The 19,173-nt window shown below is 54.6% G+C and overlaps 1 protein-coding gene across 2 annotated transcripts in view; it reads left to right on the forward strand.

The window, feature by feature from the left end:
• Nucleotides 1-1,283: 1,283 nt before the first annotated feature.
• Nucleotides 1,284-19,173, forward strand: part of CLIP2 (CAP-Gly domain containing linker protein 2) — a 119,619-nt gene continuing 101,729 nt past the window's right edge. For both annotated transcript variants that reach the window (XM_055392760.1, XM_055392761.1), the window contains exon 1: nt 1,284-1,612. The gene's annotated coding sequence lies outside the window, so the exon portion shown is untranslated. The remainder of the gene's footprint in view (nt 1,613-19,173) is intronic.

Consider the following 19,173-nt stretch of genomic DNA (forward strand, 5'->3'; position numbering starts at 1 on the left):
CATTCATTCATTCAACAAATATTACTGGATGTCTACCCTCTGCCAAGCATTGCACTGGGTCCGTTAGGGGATAGGAACAAGATCGTATGTGGCACTTCTCTCCCGCAGAACAGTGGTCTCACCATACAGACCACAACCTCCCCCAACACCCACATTCCTGCACTCAAGGGAAAAGCAGGGACATTTAAGCTGTGCTTTGAAGGGGGAATATGATTTGTCAAACACAGAAAGGGGGCAGGGCAGGACTGGTAGAACGGCCAGCTAGGTCAAAGGCATCCAGGCGAGCTTATCAAGGGGGGACAGAGGGAAACCAAGCCACAGAAGCCAACCGCAGCCTGGGCATGGACAGGGGCTGGGGCTTGGTCACTGCTTAGTTCCTGAGCTGTCACTTGGCATCTGCCTCTCCACGCAGGAGGGGACCTGGCAGCTGCCTCAACTCCTCTGAAATAGCAGTAGATGCATCCTGTCCTGGGGAGGGTTCATTTGTATCTTGGAAGCTGATCACCATGAGATCCTTTTTTTTTTTTCTTTTGGGACGGAGTCTCGCTCTGTCACCCAGGCTGAAGGGCCATGGCTTGATCATGACTCACTGCAGCCTCGACCTCCTGGGCTCCAGCGATCCTCCCACCTCAGCCTCCCCAGTAGCTGGGACCGCAGGCGCGCGCCCAGCTAATTTTTGTATTTTTTGTAGAGACGAAGGTTATGTTGCCCAGGTTGTTCTCGGACTCTTGGCCTCAGGCGATCTGCACGCCTTGGCTTCCTGAAGTGCTGGGATTACAGGCGTGAGACACCGCCCAGGCTATGAGATCCTTGATAACCATGAGACCCTGTGCCACAGTTCCCCACCCAAGCTGGTCCCAACACAGACCTGAAGTTTTCGCCCCAGCTGCACTGTCCCCCTCCTCATCCCTTTCTGTCCAGCGCCAACAGCATCTCACCTTCCCAAGCTGCCGTCCTTCCCAATGACCAGAGACATCTTTGCAAGCATAGCATGGCTGGAGGATGCGTTTCACCAAACGCGATGTAAGCACCACCAGGTGCCCAGCGCGGAGGTGGATGTGGGCGAACCCTGGACGCCCCACAAAGGACAGCTGCGGCCTGGGAAGGGAAGGAGATGGAGCGGGGAGAGGGGGAAGAGATTGCTCCGCGTTTTCCGCCCGCCCGCCTGCTTTCCGCGAGGCACTGAGGCCTGAGAACCGCGAGGCCGCCCACGCGCGCCTGACCCGCCCCCCCACTCCCGCCCGCCCCAGGCCCCGCCCTCCCGCGCCCGCCCCTGCGCCGGCCCCTTTTGTTCCCTCCCGGAGCCCGGCCGCTGGCTCCGCTGGCTCCGCTGGCTCCGCGGGCGCTCGGCTCGGCTCGGCCGCGGGGCGCGCAGGCGGCTGCTGGGCGGCCTCGGTGCGCGCCTCCCGCCTTCCCAGAGACGTGGCGCGAGGCCCGGGCCCCGAGCACCTATCGCGGGGATCCCCGGCGCCAGGTGGGGGTGCAGCCGGTGGGCAGCGCCGCGCAGGGAGGGGCCGCAGCATCCTCGCCCCGCAGCGCGCCCGGGCCCGGGAGGAGGAGGCCGGGGCTCTCCGGGCCTCCCGCCGCTTAGCCTGATGCTGGAAGGACGAAGGTAGGGGCCGCTGGAGGGGCCGAGGGAGGGGGTCGCGCGGGCAACAAAGGACGGAGAGATGCGGGGGGCGGCGGCCTGGCCAAAAGCGGGGCTGCGGGCCCGGAGGCATTGTCGGGGCGTGGGCAGGGGCGTGAGGGTTCGAGGCCGGCCGGTGGGCGTGGGCGGGAGCTGGCTGGGGTGTGCCCCAACTTCCCTGTTGCTTGCTGGAGAGGAGGGGGCACTGCTTGGGGTGCCAGGGTTGGGGGCTATTCCCGGGCTGCAGGTCCCCCTGTTGAAGGCATCACCAGCCTCATCGGGGTTCCTACCCTCGGACAGCGGTTTGGCCCTTCTGTTGGGGGGCCGCCCGTACCCCCTTCCAAGGGCAGAGCAAGACGGCTGGACGCGCCGCAGGGCTCTCTGGGCTCACAGAGCCTGGGGAGCACAGCCTGGTGGGCGCGGCCATGCAGCCCCCAGCTCCAAACCTGGGGTCTGGGAGAACAGGGACTGCCCCCCGCTCCTCCCTGCTACGCCCTCTGGGGTCGCCTGGCCGATGGCCTTTGCAAAACTTGGTTGAAGTGCATGGCTGAGGTGGGGTAGGAGGAGATTGAGGCGGGCGGCTTCCCTCAGGGGGTGCCCCCCCAAGCTGGCGCTGGTGGCTGGTGAGGCAGCAGATTTTCTGCCCTCCTCCCGGGGAGGGGCGGTGGCCGCGGAGGATGCTTGGCTGAACCTTCAGGGCCCGCCCGTTTGGACCTTTCAGGCAGAGCTTGGGCCGAGCGGGTGCCCACTGGGCACTGCCACGCAGGCCCCAGCCCCACCCTGGGAAGGACGGGCAGAGGGAGCACCTTGGGGGGAAATCACCCACCCAGCAGTGTGTCCCCCAACGTCTGAGACCCCTCCTCTCACTTCTGGGTGAGAAGTGGGGGTCTGGGATGAGGGGGGGCTGCCGTCACTCTTGCGCGATGCCTGAGGGAGGTGGGTGGGGTGGCCTAGGGCTGTGGGCAGAGGAGGAGGGTGCGGGGAGCACCACATGTGTGCTTCAGAAGCCTCTTCCCTATCGGTTGTAAATGTAAACAATAAGCCCTTCATTCATTCAGCTGCTGTTACCTGGCCTGGCACTTCTAGGGGCTGGCTGGTCCACAGGACAGCAGCCTCGGTGTCCCCAAAAAGTGCAGCCCCGGGGGTTGATGAGTGCATTAGTGGGGAAGCTGGGGGCATAGAGGGGGTCCCCTGGAGGATGGGGCAGACCAGGAAACTTCATAGAGCATCTTGCAGAAGTTTGCTGCCAGGTTGCCTGAAGGGGGTTTCGTGCAGGAGAAGTAGCGTGAATAAGGGCTTGGAGTCAGAAAAGGAGGCTATTGGGTTAGAGAAACAGCTTAGGATTTAAGGAACTTAGACCTGCGTTGAGCACAGGATGCATTCTTGTCTGCAGTGCCTTGCGGGGGAATGATGGGATTCTGGTTTCAGGACAGGTGGAGGCGGTGGAGATGGAGAGGGGCTCCAAAGGCAGAAGAGGCAGGTGGAGGCGCCTGGGAGGAGCCTCCTCCACACACACCTGTGTGCACCTGCAAACTCCAGCCCTCGGCACCGTGCAGGCTGGGAAGGTGGTGCCTGGAATTCTGCACTCAGAGCCCAAAATCCCAGCAGGGGGAATTTACTCCAAGGAGCAGTAATCGCTTTCCGGCATCTGCTGTCTACCTTGGCGGTGAAGAGTTCAGATGCTGGAGCTTAACAGCCCGGGTTCAAATCCCAGCTCTGCCACTCCCTAGCTATGTGACCTTGCACATTGCATCTCTCTCTGCCTCGACATCCTCATCTGTAAAATTGGGATCCTTACGGTATCTGGCTTTTAGGGTTGTTAGGAGAACTGTGTGCCCTGTGACAGAGTAGATGTCCTATAAATGTTGTTGCTGCCGTACAGAGTGGCTTCCTGGCCTCCACTCACACACGTTTCAGGGAGAGGAGGCTCGTGCCCCTTCCAGGCTGTTTGTCCTTCTTCAGCAGCCTTGCTGGTTAGCCCTGACCTGGGACCTGCTGTTCTCTGCCTCACTGCAGCCTCCTCCCTGGTCCTGCCTCCCTTGGTGATAGAAAGGCCATCTCCCCACAGCCCCAGCTGTCCCTGCTCCCCACCTGGCAGGCCTGCCCACGTGTGGTCCCCCAGTTCCCTCTTGGCCTCCCCTCCTGGCCCTGCCACCCTGACAGTTGATCCTGCCCTCTTTTTTTTTTTTGAAATGGAGTTTCGCTCTTGCTGCCCAGACTTGAGTGCAATGGCGTGATCTTGGCTCACTGTAACCTCTGCCTCCTGGGTTCAAGCAATTCTCCTGCCTCAGCCTCCCAAGTAGTTGGGATTACAGGCATGTGCCACCATGTCCGGCTAATTTTAGTATTTTTAGTAGAGATGGGGTTTCAACATGTTGGCCAGGCTGGTTTTGAACTCCTGACCTCAGGTGATCCACCTGCCTCAGGCTCCCAAAGTGCTGGTATTACAGGCGTGAGCCACCGCGCCCAGCCAGTTCTGCCCTCTTGACACCACCTGCTCTACCTCCACTTCCATACCCAGCGGAGGGAAGCTGCATTTGTGACCCTCAGATTCCCTGCTCATTGGTTCTTGTGAGAACTTCAGCTTTTGTGCAGGTTGAAAAAAAAAAGTATATATTAAGTGCTTACTTCGTGGAGAATTGTTCTGAGCTTTTTTGAGACAGCGTCTTGCTCTGTCGCCCAGGCTGGAATGCAGTGGTGCCACCTCGGCTCACTGCAACCTCCACCTCCCAGATTCAAGTGATTCTCCTGCCTCAGCTTCTCGAGTAGCTGGGACTACAGGCCCATGCCACCAAGACTGGCTAATTTTTTGTGGTTTTAGTAGAGGCAGGGTTTCACCATGTTGGTCAAGCTGGTCTCAAACTCCTGACCTCAAGTGATCCGCCCACCTTGACCTCCCAAAGTGCTGGGATTACAGGCATGAGCCACCACGCCCGGCCTGGTTCTGAGCTCTTTAAATTCATTCCTTCATTTGTGGATATTTTAATAAGGTTGCCTACATTTTACAGATAAGAATATCCTGGCACAAAGAGGTGGCTGTGTCTGCCCTTGATGGATTTGCTAAGCACCTACTGTATGCCTGAGAGGCATGCTTCCTTCGGCCACACCATTCTACCCACCCTCTTCGGGTTCATGTCCCTGAACAATTATGATTCTGCCTTCTCAGACACCTATCCCTTTTGCTCAGGTGCAAAGTCCAAACACGCTATCTAGCTTTTAGGGTCCGCCCCCGGTTGGCTGTATCTTTCCACTGCAGCTCTCCCCATGCTCCCAGGCTGGTCACACCCAGACTTGCCTCACCTAAGGCTGACGTGGCCCCTTTAATAAACTGTGAGGAGTGGGCATGGTTTGAGGAGCAGGGCTGGCTTTGAGGGTGGTGTGGGGGTGCCCTCCGATCCCATACCTTTGGGATTATTTTGTTGCAAGGAACAGGAACCTGCTTCAATTAGGTTAAGTGAAAAGGCACTTAAGAGTGGAGAACAGAGAACTTGTGCAGCAAACAATTGGAGGCGACCTGGCCCCCCGGGACCCCGGAAGCTGGCAGACAGCTCCTCCTCTGGCTTTCCTCTCTGTGGACTGCGGTTTCATTTTTTCGGCCTCTCTCAGCGCATCCGTCCCATCTCCTTCTCCTTTCCCCTACAGGCTCCGTCTCCTTGGGTTGTGAGCGTGGCTGTGTTGAATGGGGCTGTAACCTGAGTCCACGGGACCTCCCAGTGGGGGTCTCCTTCATCTTGGGGTACAGAGAGACACTGATTGGTCCAGCCTGGATGAGGAAGCCCACCCGCCTCTGCTCGGCTAGTGGGGGGGCAGGTCACGTGGTCTCTGGGGCTGGCACAGCTGGGATAACTGGTTGGCTGAATTGATGATGAAGGTTGTGTGCTAGGTGAGGACCAGCAAATCTGGGCATTCAGGGAGTTCATGAGCTGATGGGGGAGGCAGACCCGTGGCCAATTAGCCATTGTGCCACAGGATGTGGGACTTGCAGCATGATTTGTTGAAAGAAACCAGAGTGCACTGATCAGGCCAGTGTGGGGAGGAGAGGACAGGTGGGATGGCCAGGGCTGCCTGCCACTGGCTTCCCCCAGCCCTGCCCCGGGACAGGAGGAGGCTCTCTCCTTTCAGGACCTGGAGATTTGGGTCCAACCGGCAGCGTGGGACTCGAGCTTTTTTTTTTTTTGAGATGGAGTTTCGCTCTTGTTGCCCAGGCTGGAGTGCAGTGGCATGATCTCAGCTCACCACAACCTCTGCCTCCCGGGTTCAAGTGATTCTCCTGCCTCAGCCTCCTGAGTAGCTGGGATTACAGGCACGCGCCACCATGCCTGGCTAATTTTTGTAGTTTTAGTAGAGACGGGGTTTCACCATGTTGGCCAGGCTGGTTTCGAACTCCTGACCTCAAGTGATCTGCCCGCCTTGGCCTCCCAAAGTGCTGGTATTACAGGCGTGAGCCACCGCACCCAGCCAGAGCCTCCTATCCTGGCTCTTCTCACTGGGCTGCAAGGCTAGGGCCGTCACAACAGAACCAGTAATACAAAACTCATGTTTGCAGAGGAAATGCTTCAAAATGTTAATGAAACGTTTCCCTTCTGAATAGAAGGCAGAACAGGCCAGATGGTTTTTATTAACGAGGCCTGAATTTAGGACCTTCTCTACTTAACGGCTTCTGTCTTGATGGAGCGTTTCTTGCTCCATGGCTGGGATCATACCTTCCACTCTAGCCTGAGCCCTGAGTGACACCCGCTCCTGATTCATTTCCCTCCTTTGCCTTTTTGGTCCCTTGGGATGAGAGGGCGGAATTTCCGGCTCACCAGGAGGAGCGCCTGGTTTTTCAACGTCGCCCCCGTCACCCTGAGGTCTCAAGCTGGTCTGCCCTTGCCTGTAGCTAAACCTGGCTGATGCTGCCCTAGCTCCTTTTGGGGGTGCTCCAGCCCCTGCCCACCTCACAATGTGCAGCATTGAGCTTCCAGAAGCTTTTACTAAATTGGGAAGACATCCGCCTTGCTTCCTGACAATGTAAACAATATCAGCCCTTTCCAGAAACATTTCAAGGCCAGACACTTTGATGCCTAGTGGAGCTGTTGGGTGGGCAACGGCTGCATATTGATCTGAAGGTTATGCAGGGAGGCTGGGCTCTGGTGTGGTGGGTGGGGTAGTCTGAAGGGCTTCCTGGAGGAATAGAACTGGGGCTAGGTTTTGTTTTGTTTTGTTTTGAGACAGGGCCTGGCTCTGTCACCCAGGCTGGAGTGCAGTGGCGTGATCTTGGCTCACTGCAGCTTTGACCTCCCAGGCTCAAGCCATCGTCCCATCTTAGTTAGCCTCTCTAGTAGCTGTGATTACAAGTGCATGTCACCATGCCCAGCTAATTTTTATATTTTTTTGTAGACAGGGTTTCACTGTGTTGCCCAGGGTGGTCTCAAACCCCTGAGATCAAGCGATCCTCCCACCTTGGCCTCCCAAAGTGCTAGGATTATAGGTGTGAGCCACTGCACCCAGCTGGGGCTGAGTTTTGAAGCATAGGTGGGCTTGAGGCAGTTAAGGAGGGCATTCATGATGGGGGCAAAGGGAGAAAAGTTGAGAAGCTGGGGCAGCAGGGAGTAGAGTGTCTGTCTAGGGGCTCAGTGAAGAACCCACCATTCTCCCACGTTGAGTGTGAAGTTGGGGGAGTTATACTGGCGGCGGGGAGAAGTAACGTTGGGTGTCTGGGTTTTTTGCCACCTCGTACCTTTCTACTTCTGCTAGCCTGTTCCCTTTTGTAATGTAGGCTGTTCCCTGCACAAATCCATTCATTTGTTTCTTTACTTTGCTAATGTTCAGCTTCTTTGGAGCCAGGGGCCACAGAGGAGAGGGAAGACATCTGAAAGGGGCTTGTGTGTTCTTCATCTGATTCCAGAAAGGACTTGAGGTGATTTACAAAGATAAACGCAGTATAACCAGATTAAAAGTAAATGAGAAAATTAGGCCCGGCATCAGGGCTCACGCCTGTAATCCCAGCACTTTGGGAGGGCAAGGAGGGAGAATCACTTGAGCCTAGGAGTTTGAGACCAGCCTGGGCAACATAGCCAAACTTCATCTCTACAGAAAATTAAAAAATTAGCTGGGTGTGGTCCCAGCTACTCTGGATGCTGAGGCAGGAGGATCTCTTGAACCGAGGAGTTTGAGTCTGCAATGAGCTATGATCGTGTCACTGCACTCCAGCCTGGACGACAGAGTGAAACCCTGTCTCCAAAAAAAAAAGCGTTTTTATAGAGGTAATCAAGTTCAAATGAGGTCATTTGGGCCCTCATCTAATATGACTGGTGTCCTCATCCAACATGACCATTGTCCTTGTAAGAAAAGGACATTTGGACACAGGCATGTTCAGAGGGAAGACCACACGAGGAACCAGGGAGAAGACAGCCATCTACACGCCAAGGAGAGAGGCCTCCGAAAAAAACAACCCTGCTGTGCCCAGCACGGTGGCTCAAGCCTCACGCCTGTAATCCCAACGCTTTGGGAGGCCGAGGCAGGCAGATCACCTGAGATAAGGAGTTCAAGACCAGCCTGGCCAACATGGTGAAACTCTTGTCTTTACTAAAAATACAAAAATTAGCCAGATGTAGTGGCATGCACCTGTAATCCCAGCTACTCGGGAGGCTGAGGCAGGAGAATCACTTGAACCTGGGAGGCAGAGGCTGCAGTGAGCTGGGATTGCCACACCACACTCCAGCCTGAGCAACAGAGCGACACTAAGAGGGCCGAGCACGGTGGCTCACGCCTGTAATCCCAGCACTTTGGGAGGCTGAGGCAGGCAGATCACGAGGTCAGGAGTTCAAGACCAGTCTGGCCAATGTGGTGAAACCCTGTTTCTACTAAAAAGATAAAAAATTAGCCAGGTGTGGTGGTGTGCACCTATAGTCCCAGCTACTCGGGAGGCTGAGGCAGGAGAATTGCTTGAACCCGGGAGGCAGAGGTTGCAGTAAGCTGAGATCACGTCACTGCACTCCAGCCTGGGTGACAGATTAAGATTTTGTCTCAAAAAAAAAAAAGAGAAGAGAAAAGAAAAAGAAACCAACCCTGTTGATACCTTGGCCTTGGACTTCCAGCCTCCATAGCTGTGAACGCTACATCACTGTTGTTTAAGCCACCTAGTCTGTGGTCCTTTGTAATGACAGCCATAGCAGACTAATATAGTCCCTAAGACCAGCATTTGTTCCCTTGCAGACACCGTCATCCCCAGTTACTTGCTGATCAGCAGTGGGTCGCCTTTCTGACACAGGTATCTGGGCTCCTGGCTTGCTGCTTTCTCCTTGGAGTCTGTGTCCTCAGTCAGCTTGGGCCTGGGGTGCAGGGGAAGAGATGCATCTGTACAGCTGCGGAATCCTGGTGTAAGCTCAAGAGAGCCTCTAAGGGCAGCTGTGCCAACAAGAGCAGGGACCAGCTGGGTGTGGTGGCTCACACCTGTAATCCTAGCACTTTGGGAGGCCAAGGCAGGAGGATTGCTTGAGCTCAGGAGCTTGAGACCAGCCTGGGCAACCTAGCAAGGGCCCATGTCTACAAAAAATAAGAAAAAAATAACTGGGCATGATGGCGCCTGCCTGTAGTGCCACTGGGGTGGGAGGAGCTGAGGCAGGAGGATTGCTTGAGCCTGGGAAGTTGAGGTTGCAGTAAGCCATGATTGTGCTACCACCCTCCAGCCTGGGGGACAGAGCAAGATCCTATCTCAAAAAAAAAAAAAAAAAAACGAATAAGAAAACAAAAGCAGGGCCCCCCCTTTGAGAGGAAGCCTCAGCCTCTGTCTACTTGAACCCCTCCAGTGATGGGGGACTCACTGCCTGTTCCTTTGTTTGTGGGACCTACCCCTGGGAACACTCCATGCCTTGCGTGCTTAGGGGACCAGCCTTTCCAGCACGACCTGTCAGTTGGAATGTTGATCTGCTTCTCTCTGTCCTTCCCAGAGATAGCTCCAAGCAGGCTGGGTGAATGTGGCTATGGGGTGTGAACAAGGCACTGTAAGAATCCAACTCGATGTGAGAAGGACGAGAGTAGCGGAGGAGGGCATTTTTTTCTTTTTTTTTGAGATGGAGTCTCGTTCTGTCACCCAGGCTGGAGTGCAGTCGTGCCATCTTGGATCACTGCAGCCTCCACCTCCAGGGCTCAAGCGATCCAGAGGAGGGCACTTTAATGCATTCATATATTCACTAAACATGTATTTTTGAGCTCCTCTATGGTCTGGGTGCTGTCCTAGGTACCGAGAGCCCAGCAATGAACAAGATATGCAAAGATCTTGCCCTCCTAAAGCTGCACCCACGGTCCGGTGCAGTGCCCACGCTTGCAGTCTCAGCGCTTTGGGAGGCCGAGGCAGGAGGATCACTTGAGCCTAGGAGTTTGAGACCAACCTGGGCAACATAGTGAGATCCTGTCTCTTCTTTTATTTATTTATTTATTTTTGAGACACAGTTTCACTCTGTTGCCCAGGCTGGAGTGCAGTAGCGTGATCTAAGTTCACTGTGATCTCCACCTTCTGGGTTCAAGCAATTCTCATGCCTCAGCCTCTCCAGTAGCTGGGATTACAGGTGCCTACCACCACACCCTGCTAATTTTTTTTTTTTTTTTTTTTTTGTATTTTTAGTAGAGACAGGGTTTTGCAGTGTTGGTCAGGCTGGTCTTGAACTCCTGATCTCAGCTGATCCACCCAGCTCGGCCTCTGCAAGTGCTGGGATTACAGGCATGAGCCACCACACCTGGCCCCTGTCTCTATTTTTATTTATTTTATTTTATTTTTATTTTATTTTATTTTATTTTATTTTATTTTATTTTATTTTATTGAGACAGAGTTTCACTCTGCTGTCCAGGTTGGAGTGCAGTGGTGTGATCTCGGCTCACTGCGGCCTCTGCCTCCTGGGTTCAAGCGATTCTCCTGCCTCAGCCTCCCAAGTAGCTGGGATTACAGGCACGTGCCACCACACCCAGCTAATTTTTTGTACTTTTAGTAGAAACGGGATTTCACCATGTTGGCCAGGCTGGTCTCAAACTCCTGACCTCAGGTGATTGTCACCGCCAGCCTCGGCCTCCCAAAGTGCTGGGATTACAGATGTGAGCCACTGTGCCCAGTCTGTCTCTATTTTTAAAAATGTTTAAGTAAAAAAGTTACGCCCAGTGAGAGGAAGGGCATTCTAGGAACCCGGCATGGCACGTGCAAAAGCCTGGACGTGTGACCTAGTGGATATGAGTGTGGGTGGGTGTCTGTGGCTTTCAGCCAGAATTTGATGACTAACATGCAGTTCCCTTTCTGGAAGCAACAAAAGAAAAAACACTGATGTTGAGGCCAGGTACGGTGGCTCACACCTGTAATCCCAGCACTTTGGGAGGCTAAGGCAGGATGATCACTTGAGCCCAGGAGTTGGAGACCAGCCTGGGCACCTTGGCAAAACCCTGTCTCTATAAAAAATACAAAAATTAGCCAGGTACAGTGTCTATAATCCCAGCTACTCAGGAGGCTGAGGTGGGAGGATTGCTTGACCCCAGGAGTTTGAGGCTGCAGTGACCTGTGATCGTGCCACTGCATTCTAGCCTGGGCAACACAGCAAGACCCTGTCTAAAATAAATAAATAAATAAATAAATAAATAAATAAATAAATAAATAAATAAGGCCCTGCCTTGAAGGCTTATTAGTGACTGTCCTAATCCCTGGGCCACCAAGTTCTGTTCCTCCTCCACCCTCCCCACCCATAGTAGTGTGCTGGGCTGCCCCTCAGGGGCATAGCAGGTGCTCATGGCCTGCTGGGTTCATCTTTTCTCCAAGCCACCACTCCCTGGAGTGGACCCTGGTTTGCACCCTGTCACCTCTGGCTGGGGCCGCTTATGCCACTCAGGGACCAGGCCTGAACCTCAGTGGGCTCAGCCTCTTCCCCAACCCTTGCCTGTAGGAGAAGGTGTGGGAGTGAGAGCACCCTGGGGTGCTGACTCGAGGCCCTTCTTTTTTTTTTTTTTTTTGAGACGGAGTTTCGCTCTTGTTGCCTAGGCTGGAGTGCAATGGTGTGATCTCAGCTCACCGCATCCTCCACCTTCCGGGTTCAAGTGATTCTCCTGCCTCAGCCTTCCAAGTAGCTAGATTACAGGCATGTGCCCCCATGCCCTGCTAATTTTGTATTTTTAGTAGAGACAGGGTTTCTCCATGTTGGTCAGGCTGGTCTCGAACTCCTGATCTCAGGTGATCCACCTGCCTTGGCCTCCCAAAGTGCTGGGATTGCAGGCATGAGCCACTCCACCCAGCTTTTTTTTTGGATGGAATTTTGCTCTTGTTGCCCAGGTTGGAGTGCAGTGGCACGATCTCAGCTCACTGCAACCTCCGCCTCCTGGGTTCAAGCGATCCTCCTGCCTCAGCCTCCCTGGTAGCTGGGAATTCAGGTATGTGCCACCACACCTGGCTAATTTTTGTATTTTTAGTAGAGATGGGATTTTGCCAGTTTGGCCAGGCTGGTCTCGAACTCCTGACCTCAAATGATTCACCCGCCTTGGCCTCCCAAAGTGCTGGGATTACAGGCATGAGCCCCCACGCCCAGCCTCTTCCCACCTTTCGTAGTCTCCAGCATCTATTATTCCCCTCTGTATTTTCATGTATACCCACTGTTTAGCTCCCACTTACAAGTGCGATCATGTGGTATTTGGTTTTCCGAGTTGTTTCGCTAGGGATAATGGCTCCCAGTTCCATCCATGTTGCTGAAAAAGACATGATTTCATTCTTTTTTTTTTTTTTTTTTGAGACGGAGTCTCGCTCTGTCGCCCAGGCTGGAGTGCAGTGGCGCCATCTCGGCTCACTGCAAACTCCGCCTCCCAGGTTCATGCCATTCTCCTGCCTCAGCCTCCCAAGTAGCTGGGACTACCGGCCCCCGCCGCCACGCCCGGCTAATTTTTTTGTATTTTTAGTAGAGACGGGTTTTCACCGTCTTAGCCAGGATGGTCTTGATCTCCTGACCTCATGATCCACCCGCCTCGGCCTCCCAAAGTGCTGGGATTACAGGCGTGAGCCACCGTGCTCGGCCTGATTTCATTCTTTTTGATGGCTGAGTGGCATTCCGTGGTAGACATACACCGCATTTTCTTTATCCAGTCCTCCCTTGACGGACACATATGTTGATTCCATATCTTTGCTCTTGTGAATTGTGCTGTGATCAACATACCAGTGCTGGTATCCTTTGGATAGAATGAATCATTTTCCTTTGGGTAGATGGCAATTAGTAGGATTGCTGGATGGAAGGACCATTCTATGTTCAGTTCTTTGAGAAATCTCTGCACCATTTCTCATAAAGGTTGTACTAATTTACATTCTTACCAACAGTGTGTACGCGTTCCCTTTCCTCCACATCCTCTCCAACATGCATTGTTTTCAGGCTTTTGAATAATAGCCAGTCTGACTGGCTTAAGATGGTATCTCATTGTGATTTTAATTTGCATGTTCTGATGATCTGTGATGCTGGGCATTTTTTATATGGTTCTTGGCCGCTTGTATGTCTTCTTTTGTGTGCACTCTTTTTATGTCCGACTTCTTTCACTTGAGATTGTAATTGCAAGGTCCTTACACATCATTGCATGCAGTTGGCATTCATTCATTCTCATTGCTGTATGTTATTCTATTGTGTGAACAAACCACAACTTATTTACTTATTATTATTATTGTTATTATTATTGAGATGGAGTCTCGCTCTTGTTGCCAGGCTGCAGTGCAATAGTGTGATCTCGGCTCACCGCAACCTCCACCTCCAGGGTTCAAGTGATTCTCCTGCCTCAGCCTCCCGAGTAGCTGGGATTACAGGCACTCGCCACAACGCCCAGCTAATTTTTTTTTTTTTTTTGTATTTTTGGTAGAGACGGGGTTTCACCATGTTGGCCAGGCTGGTCTCAAACTCCTGACCTCAGGTGATCCGCCCACTTCCGCCTCCCAAAGTGTTGGGATTACAGGCGTGAGCCACTGCGCCTGGCATTGTTTTTTTTGTTTGTTTGTTTTGTTTTTTTTGTTTTTTTTGAGACAGAGTCTTGCTCTGTTGCTAAGACTGGAGTGTGCTGGTGTGATCTCGGCTCACTGCAGCCTCTGTCTCCCGGGTTCAAGTGATCCTCCTGCCTCAGCCTCCCAAGTAGCTAGGATTACAGGTGCCCTCCACCACGCCAGGCTAATTTTTGTATTTTTAGTAGAGATGGGGTTACACCATGTTGGCCAGGCTGGTCTCGAACTGCTGGACTCAAGTGATCCACCCGCCTTGACCTCCCAAAGTGCTGGGATTACAGGCATGAGCCACCATGCCTGGCCTTATTGACTCATTCTAATGGTAATGGACGTGTGGCTTATTTTCAGCGTTGGACCTTTTTTTGTGGCTGGTGATTCTGAGCATGCCAACTCTGTGTGTGTGTCTAGCTCCCGCGAGACACACAGGCTGGGCGTTCCCAGGGCCCTGTGGTCCCTCAGGCTGTTGGCAGGGCAAGGAAGATGCCTCCTTTATTTTTTATTTTTTTTATTTTTAAAATTTTTTTGAAATAGAGTCTTACTCTGTCACCCAGGCTGGAGTGCAATGGCGCGATATCGGCTCACTGCAACCTCCACCTCCCTGGTTCAAGCGATTCTCCTGCCTCAGCCTCCCAAGTAGCAGGGATTACAGGCGCACACCACCATGCCCAATTAATTTTTGTATTTTAGTAGAGATGGGGTTTCACCATGTTGGCCAGGCTGGTCTCAAACTCCTGACCTCAGGTGTTCCACACGCCTCAGCCTCCCACCAGGCCTGGCCAGAAGATGCCTCCTCTAAAACTGAGGAACCACAGCCCTGAGCTCAGACATAGTGAGAAAGGTAGCATGTGGGACCGGAACCCAGGCTCCTAGACTCAACCCTTGCTTGTCTCCCAGCTGCAGGTGCCAGAGAAGTTGGGGTTTGACTGGGGCACTTGGCCTGGGTCTGTCCTGCCCTGCTCAGCCCAGGAGCCCAGAGCCCTGCACTGTGTAAACCTGGTCTGCACTATCCACTGTGGTCTTGCCAGTTTCATCTTCTTCCCTCCTGTTTGAAGCCATGTAGGCTTGTGGAGCCTGGGTTCCAGCCCCGGATCTGCTGTGATGCTGGGGCAAGGCCCTATCCCCATGCTGGCTCTCAGCTGTCCCCACTATCTGGATGGCCGCCAGGCTAATGGGTGCTCTCAGGGCAGCTCGGGATTTATCCCCACCCCATTCTTCTTGGGGCTCCCTCGTACCCCTACTGCTAGCTAGCAGCTGTGTGAGTGTTGCCTGCACAGCTGGGGCTGCAGCTCCCCACGGGCCTGGCAGAGAAGACTGACCAAGTATGGGTGGAGACAGCAGTACAGACAGCCGGGCACCCTCCCATCAGCTCTCCCAGGCCTGAGGGATAGTGGGTATAAGGCTCAGAGCTTTGGGTTCTGCCTCAGAGCCGGCAAGACTCACAGGGAAGGAGCCGTCTAGCCCTGCCCTCTGCTTGCCCTGGTCAGGGAGGATGTGAGACTCTAGCTTCACCACTGGGCGACCTAAGTCAACCTTCTCAGATTCCCTGAGCCTTGGGCAAATGCAAACAAAGCTGTGTGGGATGGATGGGCAGTGGGGCCCGTGGAGCAGGTGAGGTGCCAGCCTGGAGTGGTGTTGCACCCAAGACCCCCTGCTGGATTCTGCATGGTGCAGGATTGGGGTGGGACTGGCATTCTAGTGCATGTGTGGGCATTGGGGTGCTTGGCAGGGCACGGCAGGGCTTGGGGAGCCCCCTTCATGCTCAGAGAAGGGCTCACCGTTGGCTCAGAAAGCCTGGCCTGGCAGTGAGCATTTTGGGGTCCTCTCTGTTGGGGGCTTGCCTCTTGGTGGCTGTGCAGTGGAGATAATGTTTCCTTCTCCCTCCCCTTGTGTCTCTTATTATTTTTTTTTTTTTAGAAATAGGGTCTTAGGTCAGGCATGGTGGCTCACGCCTGTAATTCCATCACTTTGGGAGGTGAAGGCGGGTGGATCACCTGAGGTCAGGAGTTCGAGACCAGCCTGGCCAACATGGTGAAACCCCGTCTCTACTAAAAATACAAAAATTAGCCAGGTGTGGTGGTGCACTCCTGTGGGCTCAGCTACTTGGGAAGCTGAGGCACGAGAATCGCTTGAACTCAGCAGGCGGAGGTTGCAGTGAGCTGAGATCGTGCCACTGCACTCCAGAATGGGTGACAGAATGAGACTCGGTCTCAAAAAAAAAAAAAATAGAGTCTTGCTCTGTGGCCCAGGATGGGGTTCAGTGGCACGATCACAGATCACAGCTCACTGCAGCCTCAAATTTCTGGGCTCAAGCAATCCTCCCGCCTTAGCCTCCTAAGTAGCTGGGACTACAGGTGTGTGTCACCATGCCGGGCTAATTTTTTTTTTTAATAGGAGGTGAGGTCTCACTGTGTTTTCCAGGCTGGTCTCGAACTCCTGGCCTCAAATGATCTTCTTAGCCTTGGCATCCCAGAGTGCTAGGATTGCAGGCGTGAGCTACCGCACCTAGCCTATCTTCATTTTTCATTTAAAAAAATGATTAAGAAGCCGGGCATGGTGGCTCACGCCTGTAATCCCAGCACTTTGGGAGGCCAAGGCAGGTGGATCACCTGAGGTCAGGAGTTCAAGACCAGCCTGGCCAACATAGTGAAACCTCATCTCTACAAAAATACAAAAATTAGCTGGGCATGATGGCAGGTGCCTGTAATCCCAGCTACTCGGGAGGCTAAGGCCGGAGAATGGTTTGAACCCGGGAGGTGGAGGTTGCAGTGAGCCGAGATCACGCCATTGCACTCCAACCTGGGTGACAGAGGGAGACTCTGACAAAAAAACCTGGGCGACAGAGGGAGACTCTGACAAAAAAAAAAAAAAGTTTAAGAAATCTGTTAGATATTCAAAGGAGTAGACAGGATACATTGAACACCCATGTGCACCCCATAGGGCTAGGAAACAAACCTTAGAAATATAACAAAGGCTGGGCATGGTGGCTGATGCCTGTAATCCCAGCACTCTGGGAGGCTGAGCCAAGAGAATCGCTTGAAGCCAGGAGTTCAAGGCCAGCCTGGGCAACATAGTGAGATCCTCTCTTTACATAAATTAGCCAGATATGGTGGCATACACCTGTGGTCCCAACTACTCGGGAGGCTAAGGAGGGAGGATCACTTGAGCCCAGGAGTTCAACGCTACGGTGAGCTATGATTGCATCACTACACTCTTGCCTGGGCAACAGAGGGAGACCCTGTCTCCAAAAATAAATGAATGAATGAATGAATGAATAAATAAATAAATAAAGTCCCCAGTTACCCCACCCCAGTCCCGTCCCACCACCAAACCACCCCTCCCTGCTCTTACAATGGAGTTCATCCTGTGGGTGCCTCCAGGGCAGGCAGGCCAATTGTCAGGGAGGACCCTCTAGGGGACCATCCATCCCTCCACTGTACACTCACGTTCCCTGTCCAGCCCAGGCGCTGTGCCATCCGTGGCCACCCACCCACTGCTCTGCCCCCTCTCCAATACTTGGCATTGCCAGGCCTTTTGACTTGCCCATTGGATGGGGCACCCTGGGTTTGCGTTTTCCTGTTCCTGGGGAGGCCCAGCAGCTCTCTGTCTCTCAGCTGGTGGGTTGTGCAGCCTGGCCTCCCCCGCAAAGGCTGGTCCCATTCCTGCCCACCTGTCGTTGGGTTGCCCTCAGGTTTGTGCCCTGTGGTTGCTTTGAGTTCTCTGCTGCAGCCCCTACCTCCCCCCACTTCCCTCCCAGTGTCCCCTCTCTGTCCCAGATCAGGCCTCATTTTGTTTGTTGTTTGTTTGTTTTTGAGACGGAGTCTCACTTTGTTGCCCAGGCTGGAGTGCAATGGCACCATCTCAGCTCACTGCAACCTCTGCCTCCTGGGTTCAAGTGATTCTCCTGCCTCAGTCTCCCAAGTGGCTGGGATTACAGGCACGCGCCACCACGCCTAGCTAATTTTTCTATTTTTAGTAGAGATGGGGTTTCGCCATGTTGCCCAGGCTGGTCTTGAACTCCTGACCTCAGGTGATCCTCCTGTCTTGGCCTCCCAAAGTGCTGGGATTACAGACATGAGCCACTGCACCCGGCCACATTTTAGGGATCTGCTTCCATCTCAGCAGCCCCCAGCTGGCTTCTCTCTCTGCACCCCAACCCCCCCCCCCCCACCCCTGCTGCCAGTTCACCATCATCCTCAGCTCCCAGAGCGGTCTTGCTGGTGTGCTTGTCTGATCGTGGGGGACCCCTGGCTTGGAGTCTCTCTGTGGCCCCTCATCCCCTCAGCCTGATTGCTGGGGCACATCCAGGAGACCCTGCCTGTCTCTCATACTCTCTAGATACCCCGCTGCCTTCCAGCCCCACCAGATCCTTGGGTGTTGGGTGGACCTGGCAGAGTGTGGTCAGTTTCCCTTGCCGGATCCCAGACCCTCTGCCCCGCAGGTGCTGCCTGCCCAGGCTCCTGGTTACAGGTCCCTTGCTCCTCCGAGAGGTGCTGTTGTGCCTGGTGCCCTAGGGCTTGTGGCATGCGGGCAGGGGCTGCGCTGAGCCTACCTCTGGGGCCTGATTGTGGGGACTGCGGGTTACACCTCAGGAAGTGTGGGCATGAGCACCCCAGCTGCTGGGACCCCCGAGGGCCCTGGAGAGAGTGGGCTCTGGTGAAGGCTAGACGTGACCCACCCCAGCCAGCAGCAGCGTCCCTGCCAAGCACCTGCCCCTCCGGGAGAGAGCCATGTCCGGGGTCTCTGCAGGCGTGCCCACTTCCTGGCTCCTGCCTCCCTCGCCCCAGGATGAGGCTGGCCCGCCAAACCGAGATGGGCTTTCCACTGCTCTATTTGGCACCCGTCCCCCTCCGCCGGGGCCCTGATTGGCAGAGAGTTCCAAGGCTGCAGCCCGCCACCCCCGGGCAGCTGAAATGGAAGCCGTGAAATGCAGCCGGGGCTTGTCTCCGGGAAACGGCAGCGGAGGGTGGCACAAAAGGGGGCCTGTTGGTCTGAATGCCACCCCGCCCTCGCCTGTCCGTCCTGTGCACCAGGGCCTCCAGAGAGTAGTGACAGTCCCCTTCCCGAGCAGCCAGGCACACTCCTGGGGTGTCTTCTCTGCCTCACTCCCAGGAGGTGGTGACACTTGTACCCCATTTTACAGGTAATGAAACTGAGGCTGTCTCTGGGCCAAGGGCTCACAGCCACTCGGGGAAAGTCTGGGGTTTGGAGCTGGGACTGTGCCAGGCTTCCCCGCCTCCCACGTCGGCCACAGTGTGGCCAGAGGCCAATTTATCATCAAGTCCCAGCATTTTCCAAGAATCCCTCTCTTTTCCTCTGTCCCACCAGCGCAGCTGAGTCACACGAGGGCAGGTGGCCTCCCCCTTCTTCCTGTTCACTATTCTCCCCTCTCCCCTTCCGGGTGCTCCTCGGGGACAGGGGGGCTGCTCCCCCTCTGCACCCTTCTCCCCCTCCCACAGCAAGGGTGGCCGGGCCTGACTGAATGCCTCCTTGGTTCTCCTCTCCTGCCAGCTCTTTGGTTTCCTTTGTGAACCGTGGCAGGCGGACACTGTCCCCAGAGGCCAGGGGGCTC

Source organism: Gorilla gorilla, chromosome 6, assembly GCF_029281585.2.
Source record: "Gorilla gorilla gorilla isolate KB3781 chromosome 6, NHGRI_mGorGor1-v2.1_pri, whole genome shotgun sequence".
Lineage (NCBI taxonomy): Eukaryota > Metazoa > Chordata > Mammalia > Primates > Hominidae > Gorilla > Gorilla gorilla.